The sequence below is a fragment of the Phyllobates terribilis genome, unplaced genomic scaffold, assembly GCF_046119375.1.
Source record: "Phyllobates terribilis strain yellow unplaced genomic scaffold, ASM4611937v1 Scaffold_5__5_contigs__length_657084704, whole genome shotgun sequence".
Taxonomy (NCBI): domain Eukaryota; kingdom Metazoa; phylum Chordata; class Amphibia; order Anura; family Dendrobatidae; genus Phyllobates; species Phyllobates terribilis.
The window spans coordinates 59,238,257-59,253,634 of NW_027362765.1; the positions used below are offsets into that span (position 1 = coordinate 59,238,257).

Here is a 15,378-nt window from a genome sequence, read left to right on the forward strand (position 1 = left end):
CGCCTGGCACTTGGTGCCGAGTGTCAGCTGTCAGAATCAGCTGACACCCAGCGTGGATTGCACGCGCACAGCCTCTCTGTGCACAAAATCGCCGAGACATATCCATACGTCTCTGGTCAATAAGTATCAGGCCACAGGGATGTATGGATACGTCTCATGTCAGAAAGGGGTTAAAGTTATATTTTTTCCAACTTTTTTGCTTTAATTAATAAATCCCCCCTGTAAATCCCTCCTGACCCCACACATAAACTTCACCTCGTCCAGCACCATGACAACCAGCACAGCAGAGTCCTGCATCCACTGAGGCCCCTGATCATGTGACCCCTGACTCCTCCCCTCCTGTGACCTCATCACAGGTCCTGTAAACACAAGTATTTTGTTTCTATCATGAGAAGCCGCTGACAGAGCTTTAGGTGACAGGTGAGTTAATCCTGAAGATTGTGAGTCCATGAGGCCGGAGTCCTCTCCCCTCTGTACTGGTCGGTCTCTGATATGTTACTGATGAATAAATCTAGGAGTGGGAATCAGAGCTCCCAATAGGGTGGTCCCCTATGGAGGGAGAGCAGGAGTCTGCTGGTTACACTCACCTGGTGGAGTTGCATACCGTCCGACATTTGAAGAACGGAAAGAGAGACAGATCATGCTGTGTTCTACCCGTGCCGTGGCACATTTTGGCCACGCCCATTTACCATTACTTCCCCCCCCCCCCCGGCAGGTGGAGTTGTCAGAGGAGTGCTGGTAGTGAGGGGCATTCAGCAGAGGTGGAGTTGTCAGAGGAGTGCTGGTAGTGAGGGGCATTCAGCAGATGCCGAGACTGCAGGGCGTAGACCCAAATCCGGGACTGTCCGCTGTATCCGGGACAGTTGGGACTAGAGATGAGCGGATCGATTCACAGTACTCCGATCCAGTGTCCAGATCAGTGCTACCGGCAGGGCTGTGGAGTCGGAGCCCATTTTGGTGGAGTCAGAGTCGGTATAAAATGGACCGACTCCGACTTCTAAAATATATAATAAATTGGGTACAGTAGTGCAATGCAGTTTGTGGGGAATATTTTTTCATAATAATTTGGGAAAGTTATGAAATGTCCTATAAAGGTCTGTCCTATTCCTGATCTAAGGGTCTAGACTTTTAGCTGAGATGAATTGTGCTACAGTAAATTTACCACTAAGGCTACGTGCCCACGATGTGGATTTAATGTGTTTCTGTGGCGCCATTTCCGCTTGTTAAGTTGTCTGCCATGGTCCCCAATGATAATCCGCATGTGCTGTGCACATGCAGCGGAAATTTCCGCTGCGGATTATCATTGCCGAAAAATCTGTAGCACAACCATTAATTTTGCGGAATCGCGGTGAAATCGCCGTCATTGACTTGCATTGGACCGCATAACATCTGCATGACTACATGTGCTCATGCGGATATTATGCGATTCAATGCGCGGATGGTACCTTGGTCTGGAGAAGAGGAGACTCTCATCCAGACCCGAGTACCATAGTACCTGTAGTTAAAAAAGAATTCAAATAAAAAAATATACATTATACTTACCTTCTGATGGCCCCCTGTCTGATCCCGGCGGCACTGCTGGCTCTTCGGCTGCTCGCGGTGGTGTAAAAGGACCTTCCATGACGTCATTTAGTCATGTGACAGGTCACCGACTGCTGACGTCAGCGGTCGCGTGACCTGTCACATAACTAAATGACATCATGGAAGGTCGGTTTTAGAGCACCGCGAGCCGCCGAAGACACCGGATGCACCGTACAGGAGACCAGGGCCATCGGAAGGTGAGTATAATGTTTTTTTTTATTTTTCAACATTTTTATTCCTTTTTTTTACTATTGATGCTGCATTTGCAGCATCGTAACTTGGTCACACAACATAAATCCATTCCGGTTGCATGGATTTATATAGTGTGACCAAGTTGTCAAGTACTTTTCCAAGTGATGCTGAAATCGCTTGGAAAAGTGCTTGACAACCCACATGTGAAATAGCAAGTTCAAAAAGCTTCACAAACGCTTCTACCTGGCAGAAACGCTCCGCAGCATTTCTGCATCGTGGGCACTTAGCCTTAGGCTGCGTGCCCACTATGAGTTTTTCAAGCATTTTTGCTGCAGAATTTCCGCAGCGGAAACGCTTTAAAAACGCTTGGTAATACGTACCCCATGGTCCCCAATGATAATCCGCATGTTCTGTGCCCATGCTGCGGAATTTCCCGCTGCGGATTTTCAGTGCGGAAAAATCCGCAGCATGTCCATTATTTGTGCGGATTTGACTACTCAATGCATTTGAAAAACTCATGGCAAATCCGCATGTAAAAACACTTCAAAAACGCATGTAAAATCCGCATGCGTTTTTACTGGCAAGGACATGCGGAAATGCTTCGGAAATTTTCTGCATCGTGGGCACATAGCCTTAAACATGAGCCATGTATGAAGGAGTTGGAGCCGGTGTCATGGAAATTGAGGAGTCTGAGTCGGAGGTTTAGCTACCGGGCAGCTTGACTTGAGGCCTGTGAATTTCTAACCTTCCGGAGTCCCCGGCAGCTTTTGATTGCCCAGGGCAGCGCAACGTCATCTGTGCTTCTTGCTCATCTCTTGTTGGGACCTGTAGATTATTTTTTTTTCCTTTATTCACAGTTGGACGCACCAGGACTTTCTCAAATGTATGTAGCTTCACTATACGACATCCGTTTTTTTTGTGTCTGTAAGGCCGCGTTCACACCTTGCAGAAATACTGTGTTTTTTTGTTTTCTGCAGGTGTCCACACCAGACTACAAAATAACAATTTTGTCTGATTATTACATTTTTGCTCCATCTTTAGGCCTTTTCCCCACTTATTTGATGTGTTTTTGGTGCAGATATGAAGCTGCATTTTAAGTGATTTTTATAGTACAGAAAAGCTTTGATTCTGCACTTGAAAAATATCTGCAGTTTTTTACATGCTTTTTTTAGGCTCCAGAGAGGAAAAAAAAGCACCAAAACCGCACAGTTCAGATGTTTGTTTAGACTGCGGCCCTGTTTCATGAAATCACATCCACTTTGCTTGCACGGTTAAACACAGCAGAATTTCTGTGCAAAAAAAGCAGCAGAAAAAACGCAGCATTTACCCTACATGTGAACATGGTCTAAATGTCCAAGCAAAGTGGATGTGATTTTATGAAATCTCCGTCTGCAGTGCATCTAAAGACACTGCTGAACTCTATGGTTTTGCTGCTTTTTTTTCTCTATAAACTTCTATGTGGAGCCTGAAAAAAGGGAAAAAAATTGCCATTGCATTTTTAAGCGCAGATTCAAAGCTTTTCTGTAGCATTAAAGAAAGCAATAAAAATGCGGATTTACATCTGATTCAGAAAGAGATGCAGCAAACACGCAATAAGGCTGCGTGCCCACTATGCGTTTTTTAAGCGTTTCTGCAGCGGCAATTCCGCCGCGGAAACACTTAAAAAGCGCTTGGTAGAAGGTCTGCCATGTTCCCCAATGATAATCCGCATGTGCGCATGCTGCGGAAATTTCCGCTGCCGATTATCATTGCAGAAAAATCCGCAGCACTACCATTAACTTTGTGGAATCGCGTCGTTTCAGCCGCTATTGACTTGCATTAGATCGCATAATATCCGCATGACTACACGTGCTTATGCAGATATTATGCGATTCAATGTGCGGATGGTACTCGGGTCTGGAGAAGAGGAGACTCTCCTCCAGACCCGGGTACCATAGCACCTGGAGTTAAAAAAATAATTAAAATTTAAAAAAAAAAACTTATACTAACCTTTCCGGTGCCCTGCGGTCTCCTCTGAGCGGCGCTGCTGTCTCCTTGGCTCTTGGCCGTGGTCTGCAAGGACCTTCCGTGACGTCATTTAGTCATGTGACGGTCACGCGACCACTTACGTCAGCGGTCAGGTGATGGTCGTGTGACCATCACATGACTAAATTACGTCATGGTAGGTCCTTGCAGACCGCTGCCGAAGATACCGGACGCATCGCTGAGGAGACCGGGGGCCATCTTAAGGTGAGTATAATGGTTTTTTTTACAATTGATGCTTTGATGCTGCATTTGCAGCATCGTAACTTGGTCACACTATATAAATCCATGCCGGTTGCATGGATTTATATAGTGTGACGAAGTTGACAAGCACTTTCCAAGTGATGCTAAAATCGCTTGGAAAGCGCTTGACAACCCGCATGTGTGGCACCCTGCTGCGCACTGGTGCCACAGATCCCAGAGGGGTGCATGGATGGAATTCTCCCCAGTGGCCTCAATACATGCAGACACCTCCACCCAAGTCCACTAGATGGAGCCCTGTCAGGTATATAAATACTGGGGGGTGGAGTTCAGGAAGTCAGTCAGTGGGAAGCAGACAGTGTGACACCATGCTGCAGCTCCAGACAAGCTGAAGTCTGTGTGGCTGAAGGCCAGGCTAGGCCCAAGCTGCGGGCTAGTCTGGCCAGTGAGAGCCTGGAGCAGGCTAGAAGGCAAGTGAGAGTTCCTGTCAGGCACAGACAGGGACAGAACTCAGAGAGTCTGCTCAGGGAGTCTGCATGAGAGAGTCTGCAGACTGAGGAGAAGGAGAAATGCATAGGGGGCAGAGGAGCATACCAGGCTCACCCCGATATATATACCGGACACCGGGTCCGCGCCTACAGGGATCTCTATGACCAGTAGGAACAACCGGAATCCCTGGAGAACTACAAGTCCCAGGTTAACCAACCGCTGACCACAGCAACAGGGTTAGGTACCATGAAGGCTCCAGCGACCAGGAATAGTGGGAACCAGGAGAAAACCCTACCGCCAGGTCAGTAGGTACAAGAAGGAAGCAGTAAGCAAGCCAGGCCTAGCTCCAGGCGGGCCCGAAGCTTAAAGAGTAAAAGACACAGATCAGGAGGCCTTACACCCGCTCACTGGGGAGAGTCCAGAAATGTACACTTCGCACTGAGTGCCCTGGACCGTACCTGCATCACCACCAGTAAAGGTATTGAAGTTTACCCTTGTGTGTGTGCCTGTACTTCCTCTGGGACCGTCCTGCCGTCTCCCTCCTGCTTCCACCATCTTTCTACACCTCTACACTGCCCTGAGGCCTGCTCCATCTGTGGGGAGCCATCCCATCATAGCTGCCCCTAACATCAGCCTCAGTGGACTGTCGCAGCGCTGGCAACCTCTTACCAGAATCCACAGGTGGCGTCACGAACTTTCCCAAATCCCCTATATATATTTCCCCTTTTGACTGACCGCCCTGGGTCACGGACCGGGCCAGCCACCGTGATATCCCCTGCAAGCAGCCAGAGGCCCGGCTGCCGAGTACCCCACGGCCCTGGGGGCGAGTCACATGTGAAATCGCATGTGCAAAACGCTTCGCTTACGCTTGTCCCTGGCAGGAAAAACGCATGTACAATCCGCATGCGTTTTTCTGCCAGGGAGATGCAGAAACGCTCAGGAAAAATCCGCAGCATTTCTGCATCGTGCGCACATAGCTTAACAAAAAAAATTTTTCTTCACCTCAGTGCAAGTACAAAGAAATATACTGCGGTATACAATGTACATGTATAATCTGCTTCTGGGGTCAATGCCTGCAATACATCTCAAGATTACCAAATTCTCCTATTTTTATTAGTGATGAGCAAGCGTGCTCTCCACTTAGCGTTACTCGCACGAGCATCTCAATGCTTCAGATGCTCGGCGAGTATTTCCGGTATGCTCGGGCTGGAGCTTGGGTCCCCGCCCCGCATGTTTGGTGCTCTTTAGAGAGCCAATGAACATGAAGGGATTTTCTGCCACTCACTGTAATGCCGTAGCCATGTTGGTTGGGGCATTACAATGACTGGCTGGCCACATAGCGTCATCAGGTCTATATAAGACCTGGTGACCCTATGCTCGTCACAGTGTACCCTTCAGACAGACAGAGTAGGGAGAGGTGCTGCTGAGTGAGGGACAGAATTGTTGGTTTAATAGTTAGATATAGGTATTCCACAGCAAGATAGATATATATGTATATATGTCTGAATTAACAGTCCTTCTGAGGACTAATCCAGCTGCATATATTACTGGTGATAACAAGAGTTAGGCAGAGTTTGTGGACAGTGTATTCAACACAATAGGGTCCATTGCACTTTCTGTCTGCTGCTGCTGTTAGAGATATCCATAGCCCTACATATCAGGGCTATTATCCTATCACCCATGACAGCACCTACAACGAGAGAGGGGATCCGCCCTTCCAGGACAGGAAACTTACAGAATAAAAGGACGGCGCCTCTCCACCACCTCAGTTGGTTTCCTGTCCTTGACGGGGAACCTTGTTAAAACGGCGGCAGAAGAAATGAGAATATTATTCCCAATGGGAGAACCTTAGACAGGCTTACCTGTTGAAGATCCGCATATGACTGAGCGGAAAAGCTGCTGTGGAACTGCGCCCCTGACTGGGGTCGGCAGCTCCAGTTCTGTGCATCAGTGGAGAAGCTGCTGTGGAACTGCGCCCCTGACTGGGGTCGGCAGATCCAGCTCTGCACGTCAGTGAGAGAGCAGCTGTGGACCTGCGCCCCTGTCTGGGGTCGGCAGCTCCAGTTCCGTGCACCAGTAGAGAAGCTGCTGTGGAACTGCGCCCCTGTCTGGGGTTGGCAGATCCAGCTCTGCACGTCAGTGAGAGAGCAGCTGTGGACCTGCGCCCCTGTCTGGGGTCGGTAGCTCCAGTTCCGTGCATCAGTGGAGAAGCTGCTGTGGAACTGCGCCCCTGTCTGGGATCAACAGCTCCAGCTCTTCACCTCAATGGGAGCACCTGTTGAGCTGCGCCCCTGCCTGGGGGTAGCAGCTCCAGCTTTGATCGGTTCACTATTGGAGGCGCCCCTGCCTGGGATTGACCACCCCAGTATTGCTCAGGCATGGACAGATGGAGAGGAACTGGCCTGTGACTCGTTCCAGCCTCCGAATCTGTACAGCTGGTGGTGAGTGATCTTCATGAATGTTTACCTTGTTTATGGGGCCCTTTCCTTGTTATGGATACTAGGAAGGCTGAAGGATGTTAGCGCAAAACTCAAAAATGTGTGTGTGTGTGCGCTCTGTAAGACCCCATCTGGGCCAAGGGCATCGTGCTTTAAAATTGGCTTCAGGACGGAAGCTGGACCTTGGACCTCTAGGCTAAAGTTAGCCACATGTCTGGGCCGCACAGAGCCTCATGATTGGCCGTCAGAATTTACCACAAAAATGAGCTTCAATCTGCTCAGTAAATGTTAAACTAACACTGAGGATTTTACTGTTGTCCTCCAGTCTGTTTACTCCATCCATAGGACGGCACATGGTGTTAATACAGCACATGGTCTCTGTGAAGGTCTGCTGTCCAGCTGCGTCTCATCAGTTGGCTCCTTCAGGTGGGGCTAGTCTGACAATTGAGATTTACCACCCAAAGGAAAGGTTTATCCTTCATTCAGATAGATTACTCTTTTAAATAAAAATCTGAGCGCAGTGCCTCACAGGGCCTCATAAAGCCTCTTTGCACTTCACAAAGAGCTCATCATAGTGCTTTATATCACATCATAGTGCCTCACAGCACCTCATGGCACATCATAGTGCGTCATAGCACAGCGCTTCATAGCACATCATAGTGCCTCATAGCACCTCATGGCACATCATAGCATAGTGCCTCATAGCATAGCGCTTCATAGCACATCAGAGTGCCTCATGGCACATCATAGCATAGTGCCTCATAGCATAGCGCTTTATAGCACATCATAGTGTCTCACAGCGCCTCATGGCACATCATAGTGCGTCATAGCATTACGCTTCATGGCACATCATAGTGCGTCATAGCATAGCGCTTCATAGCATAGTGCCTCATGGCACATCATAGCGTGGTGCCTCATGGCACATCATAGCGTGGTGCCTCATGGCACATCATAGCGTGGTGCCTCATGGCACAGCGCTTCATGTCACTTAATAGTGCCTCATAGCGCCTCGTGGCCCATAGCATAATGCCTCGTAGCACATCACAGTGCCTCATAGCATAGTGCCTCATAGCATAGTGCCTCATAGCATAGTGCCTCATAGCACAGCACAGTGCCTCATAGCACAATGCCTCATGGCACATTATAGTACCTCATATCGCATTATAGTACCTCATATCGCATCATAGTACCTCATAGCACATTACACTGTGTTCCAAATTATTATGCAAATAATATTTTCTCAGATTTTCCGAAATTACCTATATGAATTGCAGTCATTGTAATTTTCCAGTCAAATAACTATTAGAGTACACTTGAAAGGTTTTTGTACAAACTGCCTATGATAACAGTATATTTTTAAAAAAATAAAACACTCAAACTTCACTCAAAATGCATGTTCCAAATTATTATGCACAGCAGAGTTTTCAACCTTTTCATTTTAATAAAGAACAAAAAAATGGTCATTTTTGAAATTATAAGCATTAGCAGGTTATTACAAACTGAAATCAAACAGTTTTCAACTCAAAGCTTTATTCTAGGTGATGTTACATTTGCACATAGGACCCCTTGTTCGAAAGGAGCTTCTGAACTCTCTCGTCCATTGAATTTGTCAGGTTTTGGATGGTTTCTGCTTCAATTGTTTTGCATGAGGACAGAATACCCTCCCAGAGCTATTGCTTAGATGTGAACTGCCTCCCGCCATCATAGACACTCCTTTTGATGATGCTCCAGAGGTTCTCAATGGGGTAGAGGTCAGGGGAGCATGGGTGCCACACCATAAGTTTGTCCCCTTTTATGCCCATAGCAGCCAGAGATGCAGATGTGTTATGTGCAGCATGAGACGGGGCATTATCATGCATGAAAATGATCTTGCTGCGGAATGCACGGTTCTTCTTCTTGAACCATGGAAGGAAGTGCTGTTTGAGAAACTCAACATACATTATGGAGTTCATCTTTACCCCTTCAGGGATCCTAAAAGGGCCGACAATCTCTCTCCCCATGATTCCAGCCCAAAACATTACTCCACCTCCTCCTTGTTAGCGCCGTAGCCGTGTTTGCATGGGGTGTCCATCAACCAGCCATCCTCCACTCCGTCCATCTGGACCATCGAGATCATTTCATGCATGATAATGCCCCGTCTCATGCTGCACCTAACACATCTGTATCTCTAGCTGCTATGAGCATAAAAGGGGACAAACTTATGGTGTGGCACCCATGCTCCCCTGACCTCTACCCCATTGAGAACCTCTGGAGCATCATCAAAAGGTGTGTCTATGATGGCGGGAGGCAGTTCACATCTAAGCAACAGCTCTGGGAGGGTATTCTGTCCTCATGCAAAACAATTAAAGCAGAAACCATCCAAAACCTGACAAATTCAATGGACGAGAGAGTTCAGAAGCTCCTTTCGAGCAAGGGGTCCTATGTGCAAATGTAACATCACCTAGAATAAAGTTTTGAGTTGAAAACTGTTTGATTTCAGTTTGTAATAACCTGCTAATGCTTATAATTTCAAAAATGACCATTTTTTTTGTTCTTTATTAAAATGAAAAGGTTGAAAACTCTGCTGTGCATAATAATTTGGAACATGCATTTTGAGTGCAGTTTGAGTTTATTTTTTAAAAAATATACTGTTATCATAGGCAGTTTGTACAAAAACCTTTCAATTGTACTCTAATAGTTATTTGACTGGAAAATTACAATGACTGCAATTCATATAGGTAATTTGGGAAAATCTGAGAAAATATTATTTGCATAATAATTTGTAACACAGTGTATAGTGTCTCAAAGCACATTATAGTGTCTCAAAGCACATCATAGTGCCGTATAGCGTCTCATAGTGCTTTATAGTGCCTCATGGCATAGTGCCTCATAGCACTTCATAGCGCCTTATGGCTCTTCATAGCAGAACATATCATAGTGCCTTATGGTGCATTCATAGTGCCGTATAGCGCCTGTTAGTACCTCATAGCGCTTCACAGTGCCTTTTAGTACCTAATGGGGCCTCATAGTGTCACTCAGTGCTTCAGGCTGCCCCTGTGCCTTGTAGTGCTTTTATAGGGTGTCTGTGCCTCATAGTCCCTCTTTGTAAAGGTACTGGTTCCACAACTAAGTTTATGTCTGACAAAACCAAGTTCAGCGACTGTAAACTGTGCATGGCCAGCTTACCGAATTCAGGGGGAAAAATATACTAGCCTCTATTTTGAGACAGAGGGTAGCAGTATTCCTGGCTGGTGCTCAGCTGGCTCGGTGGAATGCCGATTGGAGGCAGTTGACGAGCGCTTCCTTAGTTTTGCAGGTTAATAATAAACCTTGTAGGTTTTCACTCTTAAAGGTAGGAGGCATCATGTAGTGCTCATACAGCCATTGTGGGTTTGGTCCAATCGAGCGCAGTTTTCTTGCTTTTTACAGGTTGCACAGAAGTCGTAAACATTATTTCTGGTCTTGTCCAAGCTCTGACTAAATAGAACAGACCCTGACTACTCATATACAGCTCAGCTAACCCAGCTTGATCAAACAAAACAATATTTATCCAGGGTAATCACTGATACTTGTGGAGTCTGGCCTGTGTCTCTGATTAGCTCCAAGACACATACCATCTGCTCTGCTCTCCAGCAGTCTGATTAAGGTGAATGTCTAGCCTGCTCTGGTGCTTAGCTCTCCAGGGACCCTAATCAAGACCTGTAAAGCTATTATTTAACCCAGTCCTACCTGGGTTTGCTACAACCCGAAGGGGCTGTTGAGATTTCTGAGAGTTAAATCATTGGAAATGGACTCTAGAAGAACTGCTAGTAAATCTGCAGTTCCAGATTGCGGTATAGTAGTATAGGCGTTTAAGGAGGTATACAATCAGGTTCCAATTCACATGAAACATCAAATTTCCTGAGAATAGTTCTTGGCATAAAATGAGGATTTAGGCTTTAAGTTTGTGTCCTTCCATTCAGATGTTAATGAGCCTTAAGGCTTTATGGAGGATTATAGTAGTTAGGACAACTCTCATATCGAAGGAAGAGGCATTGACAATAGTTTACCTCAACTATTTCGGGATTATGGGCAGATCCATCGAGTGCTGCAGAACTCACTGGGCAGTGAGTAAGAGTTGTGGTCTCCCAAGGTAGAATAAGGAGTCCTGCTATGTGTCAAAATTAATAAGCAGTCTGGCCACAACTCTGAACAAGGCAATATTGCTGTTAATAACTAATCTCCTACATTCCAGTAGTATCATGGTCACGGGTACACACCCGTGGGCTGCCTCTAAAGACCCGGTTCCTCTAACCTAAAGAAGCTTTAGGCAGTATATAAGAAAGCTCCATTCATCTATACATGGTCACCATGTAAAGGTCTTGTCATACAATAGAGTAGCTTTACCTTACATAAACCATTATGGAGGCACTCTGCCAAGATCCCTAATGACACATGTCTAATCAGTTCAGATGGCGAAGTCTCACCTTTTATCTTTAACAGCACCTCATATAAAGAGGAAGAGAATTGCAAGTGGACCTTTTTAGCTGTAGACTACTGGAACAGTGTCCAACCTTCATTGAATAAGCAAGGAATGTGAAAGTGAGCTTTGGATCTAGGCCCATTTTCAGTCCAAAGATGGCACCCTGGGATGTGAGTCCAGTGCTTATGGCTGTAATAAGTCTTCGCTTGAACCCATGGATTCAGGGTCTTCACAATAAAGACTATTATCCCGGTGGCCCTGACTTCAGCATGGTAAGTTAGTGACATTCAAGCTTTTTCGGTTAATCCTTTGTTTATACAGATCCTAGAAGATGGGTCGGTTCCGGAGCTACTTTAGCTTCCAATTTCCATAGAAGTCAGGAAATTGTGCACCCTACTTTCTGTGCTAATCCGAGGAATCCATGGCAGAACAATAAGAAAGCGGATGTCCCCATCAAGCATTATGTAAGGTTGCGATTCAGTCTTCACCTTGCACCTTCTATAGACACTATAGGCTTGATCTGGGATCCTCTGCTGTCCTTTCCTTTAGGAAAACTGTTCTACAGGCTGTGATCCCACCCTAACTATAAAGCTTTTTCTCTGTAAATCTCTCATTGTAGGTGCTGTTATGGGTGATAGGATAACACTAAATTACTTACCGGTAATGTGTTTTTCCTGAACCCATGACAGCACCCTTATATTCCCTCCAATCACTGGTAGAAGTTGATCACTTCATTTCCTTCATGGTGTTTGATTCACGTGGTGTGTAGAAGGAAAAATCATGGGATATATAACTATTAAGTAGTGTCCTCTCATGCTCTGTAAACAACTGAGGTGGTGGAGAGGCGCCGCCCTTTTATTCTGTAGGTTTCCTGTCCTGGAAGGGCGGATCCCCTCTCTCGTTGTAGGTGCTGTCATGGGTTCAGGAAAAACACATTATCGGTAAGTAATTTAGTGGTTTTTTTTGCTCTTAATCCTGATTATTTGCTTAAAAAGCAATACAGTACACCATTTTACTGCTCCATTTGCTTGTTAGCAGAATATAGCCAGATTTTTTTGATTTTATTCGCATTGCTGTATTGTGGAAGCAGAGAAACTTTTCCATCATCATATGTGATCCCATATTACTGCGGTAATAATACAGACATTTTGTGGAACTTGCCAAATATACTCCATTTAAAGTCAGCCAGCTATGTGTTGTTGAACCTATTCACACTTGGTCACTGACTAATACCACATCTATAAGGCCACTTCCTAAAACCGTGGTCATCAGACGTGATCCCATATTACTGCGTTAATAATCGTGACGTTTTTTGTAGCTGGTCAAATATTACACTCAATTTAAAATGGGCACGTGGCAAGGGACCGGGAAGTGAACATGATGGTACACGCCGAGGCCATGGGCAAGATGAAACTGTGTCTGCTGAGGAAGCACAACAAACACCCACATTATGTCGAACTACCTTCCTGTCCCAATTACTAGGGGGCTGCGGAACACCACTCTTGAAGCCAGAGCAGTGTGATAAGGTTGTTGGTTGGATAGCAGATAATGCTTCCAGTCAGTTTGCCACCACTCTGTCTTTTACACGGTCAAGTCACCACATATTCCTCACCCTGATCCTGCTTGGTCCCACAATGCCGAGTGCCCGGAGACAAGTGATCTCACACTTGGACACTCCGAAAAGCTGTTCACTTTCCCATTTATAGATTCGGGCCTCTCGCCTGGCCTGCTTCAAGCAGGGCAAAAGGAGATCACATGTAGCAATGCCAAAATATTTGAGCAGCCATGGTCACACGAAGGCACTGGTGGAAAACTGTTGCAAGAGGTGGATGATGATGATGATGATGATGAGACACAATTGCAACCAAGTCAGGAGGAGGCCCAGGGTGCGTACGTGGAAGATGCGGTGGTGGACTGATCCAACCTGGCAAGGTGACATGCATAGCGAGGACAGCAGCACAGAGGGGTGGGAGGTGTAGCACCACAACAGGCAGGAATAAGCAGTGGGGTGGCCGTAGACACAAGGCGGGCAACTGTTCCACAGAACACCAACATGAGGGAAGTTGCCAGTCTAACTGTTAGGTCTTCCAGAGTCTGGCTCTTTTTTAAAGACTATCCAGAAAACCCCAAAAGGCCATTTGCAACATCTGCCATGCAGCATCAGCAGGGGCCTCAAGACTACCAGCCTGACCACCACCAGCATGATCAGGCACATGAGAGCAAAGCATCCGACTAGTTGGGCCGAATGCCAGGGTCCAGAAACAGTGTCTGCGGGTGACACCACTGCCTGTTGCACTGTTGTGTGTGCACCCCAATCCTCTGTCCATGGCGCAGGCAAAGATGCTTTTCTCTCTGCACCAGTCTTTGCACACTTTCAACCATCAGCATTCGCTTCCTTGTCCCAGCGCAGTGTTCAGTTGTCCCTACCCCAGTCCTTTGAACAAAAGCGCAAATACGCAGCCTACGCCCACAGGCCACACTACTAAACTCACACATTTCTCGAATGCTTGCACTTGAAATTTTGCCTTTTAGGCTTGTGGAGACGGAATCTTTCCGCAACCTGATGGCTGCGGCCGTCCCTCAGTCCCCAGCCACCACTATTTCTCCTGGGGTGCCGTCCCCGCATTACACAAGCACGTGTCCCAGAACATTAGTCGTGCCCTCAACAGCGCTGTTACTGAGAAGGTTCACCTAACCATGGACACGTGCTTGTGGCCAGGAATGGTACATCTCGCTGACGGCATACTGGGTTAATATAGTGGAAGCCGGGACCCATTTGGACCCTGGGACAGAACGCGTCCTCCCGATGCCGAGGATTGTGGGCCCTGAGTCAATCAGGGTTGCCCCTACATTCTACAGCTCCTGCACCTCCTCCTCCTGAGTCTTCATCTCCGGAAGCTGAAAGCACTGCAGCACTTCCTCGGCCAAGCGGCAACAGGCTGTGCTCAAGCTAATATGCTTAAGGGACAAAACCGCATACCGCTGCAGAGTTGTTGACAGCTGTAACAGAGCAGGCAGATCTGTGGCTGTCACCCCTGAATTTACAGCCAGGCATGGGCATTTGTGACAATGGCTGGAACCTGGTGGCAACCCTCAAGCTAGGCGAGCTCGCAAACGTACCATGCCTGGCCCATGTGCTCAACCTACTGGTTCAGCGGTTTCTCAAAGCCTACCCGAATCTGCCTGAGCGGCTTGTCGCCGCGTGTATGCCCATTTCAGAAAGTCACCTAAAGCTTCCGCCGTACTTGCCATGCTTCAGCAGCGTTTGCAGCTTCCAGCTCACCTACTGGTGTGCGATGTTACCATGAGTTGGAACTCAACGTTCCATATGTTGGGAAGGATTTGTGAGCAGCAGAGGGCTGTTTTTGAGTACCAGCTTCAACACGCCTGTCATTATTCAGGTCAGCCTCCACAGAATAAGAGCTCATGAGTGGGCATGGATGTCAGACATCTGTGTCGTCCTCCAAAACTTTGAGGACGCCACCAAGATGATGAGCGATGATGACGCCATAATTACCGTCACCATCCCGCTTCTCTGTCTACTGAAATCCTCGCTGATCACAATTAAAGAGGAGGCATTGCAGGCACAGCACGATGAGATTGAGCAAGGAACCATACAGGGTGATGCCACACCGCCCAGCCTCATCTCATCCCAACGCAGATTGGGTGATAATGAGGAGGAGGAGGAACACGAGCTGTTTTCCTGCGCTACAGACTTTACTACCCACACAACTGCCATACCGTCTGTTCACAGTGGATGGCCTGAGGAAAGGGAGAACAAGGAGGATGAGGAGGAGAGCATGGACAGTTGTCCTCTTGGTCAGGACAGGGGAGACTTTTTTGTTACCAGTTTGGCACATATGGCTGACCTTATGTTCCTCTGCCTTTCTCATGACCCTTGCATTTTGGCCGACAGTAATTACTGGTTGGTCCCACTTCTAGACCCACGCTACAAGGAGAACTTTCTATCTCTCCAACCCGCTTTGGAGAGGTCTAGTAAAATGTTGCAGTACC

General features: G+C 47.1%; 1 pseudogene; it reads left to right on the forward strand.

The window, feature by feature from the left end:
* Positions 1-339: 339 nt before the first annotated feature.
* The window catches only part of LOC141271448 (uncharacterized), a 305,103-nt pseudogene continuing 290,064 nt past the window's right edge, over positions 340-15,378 (forward strand).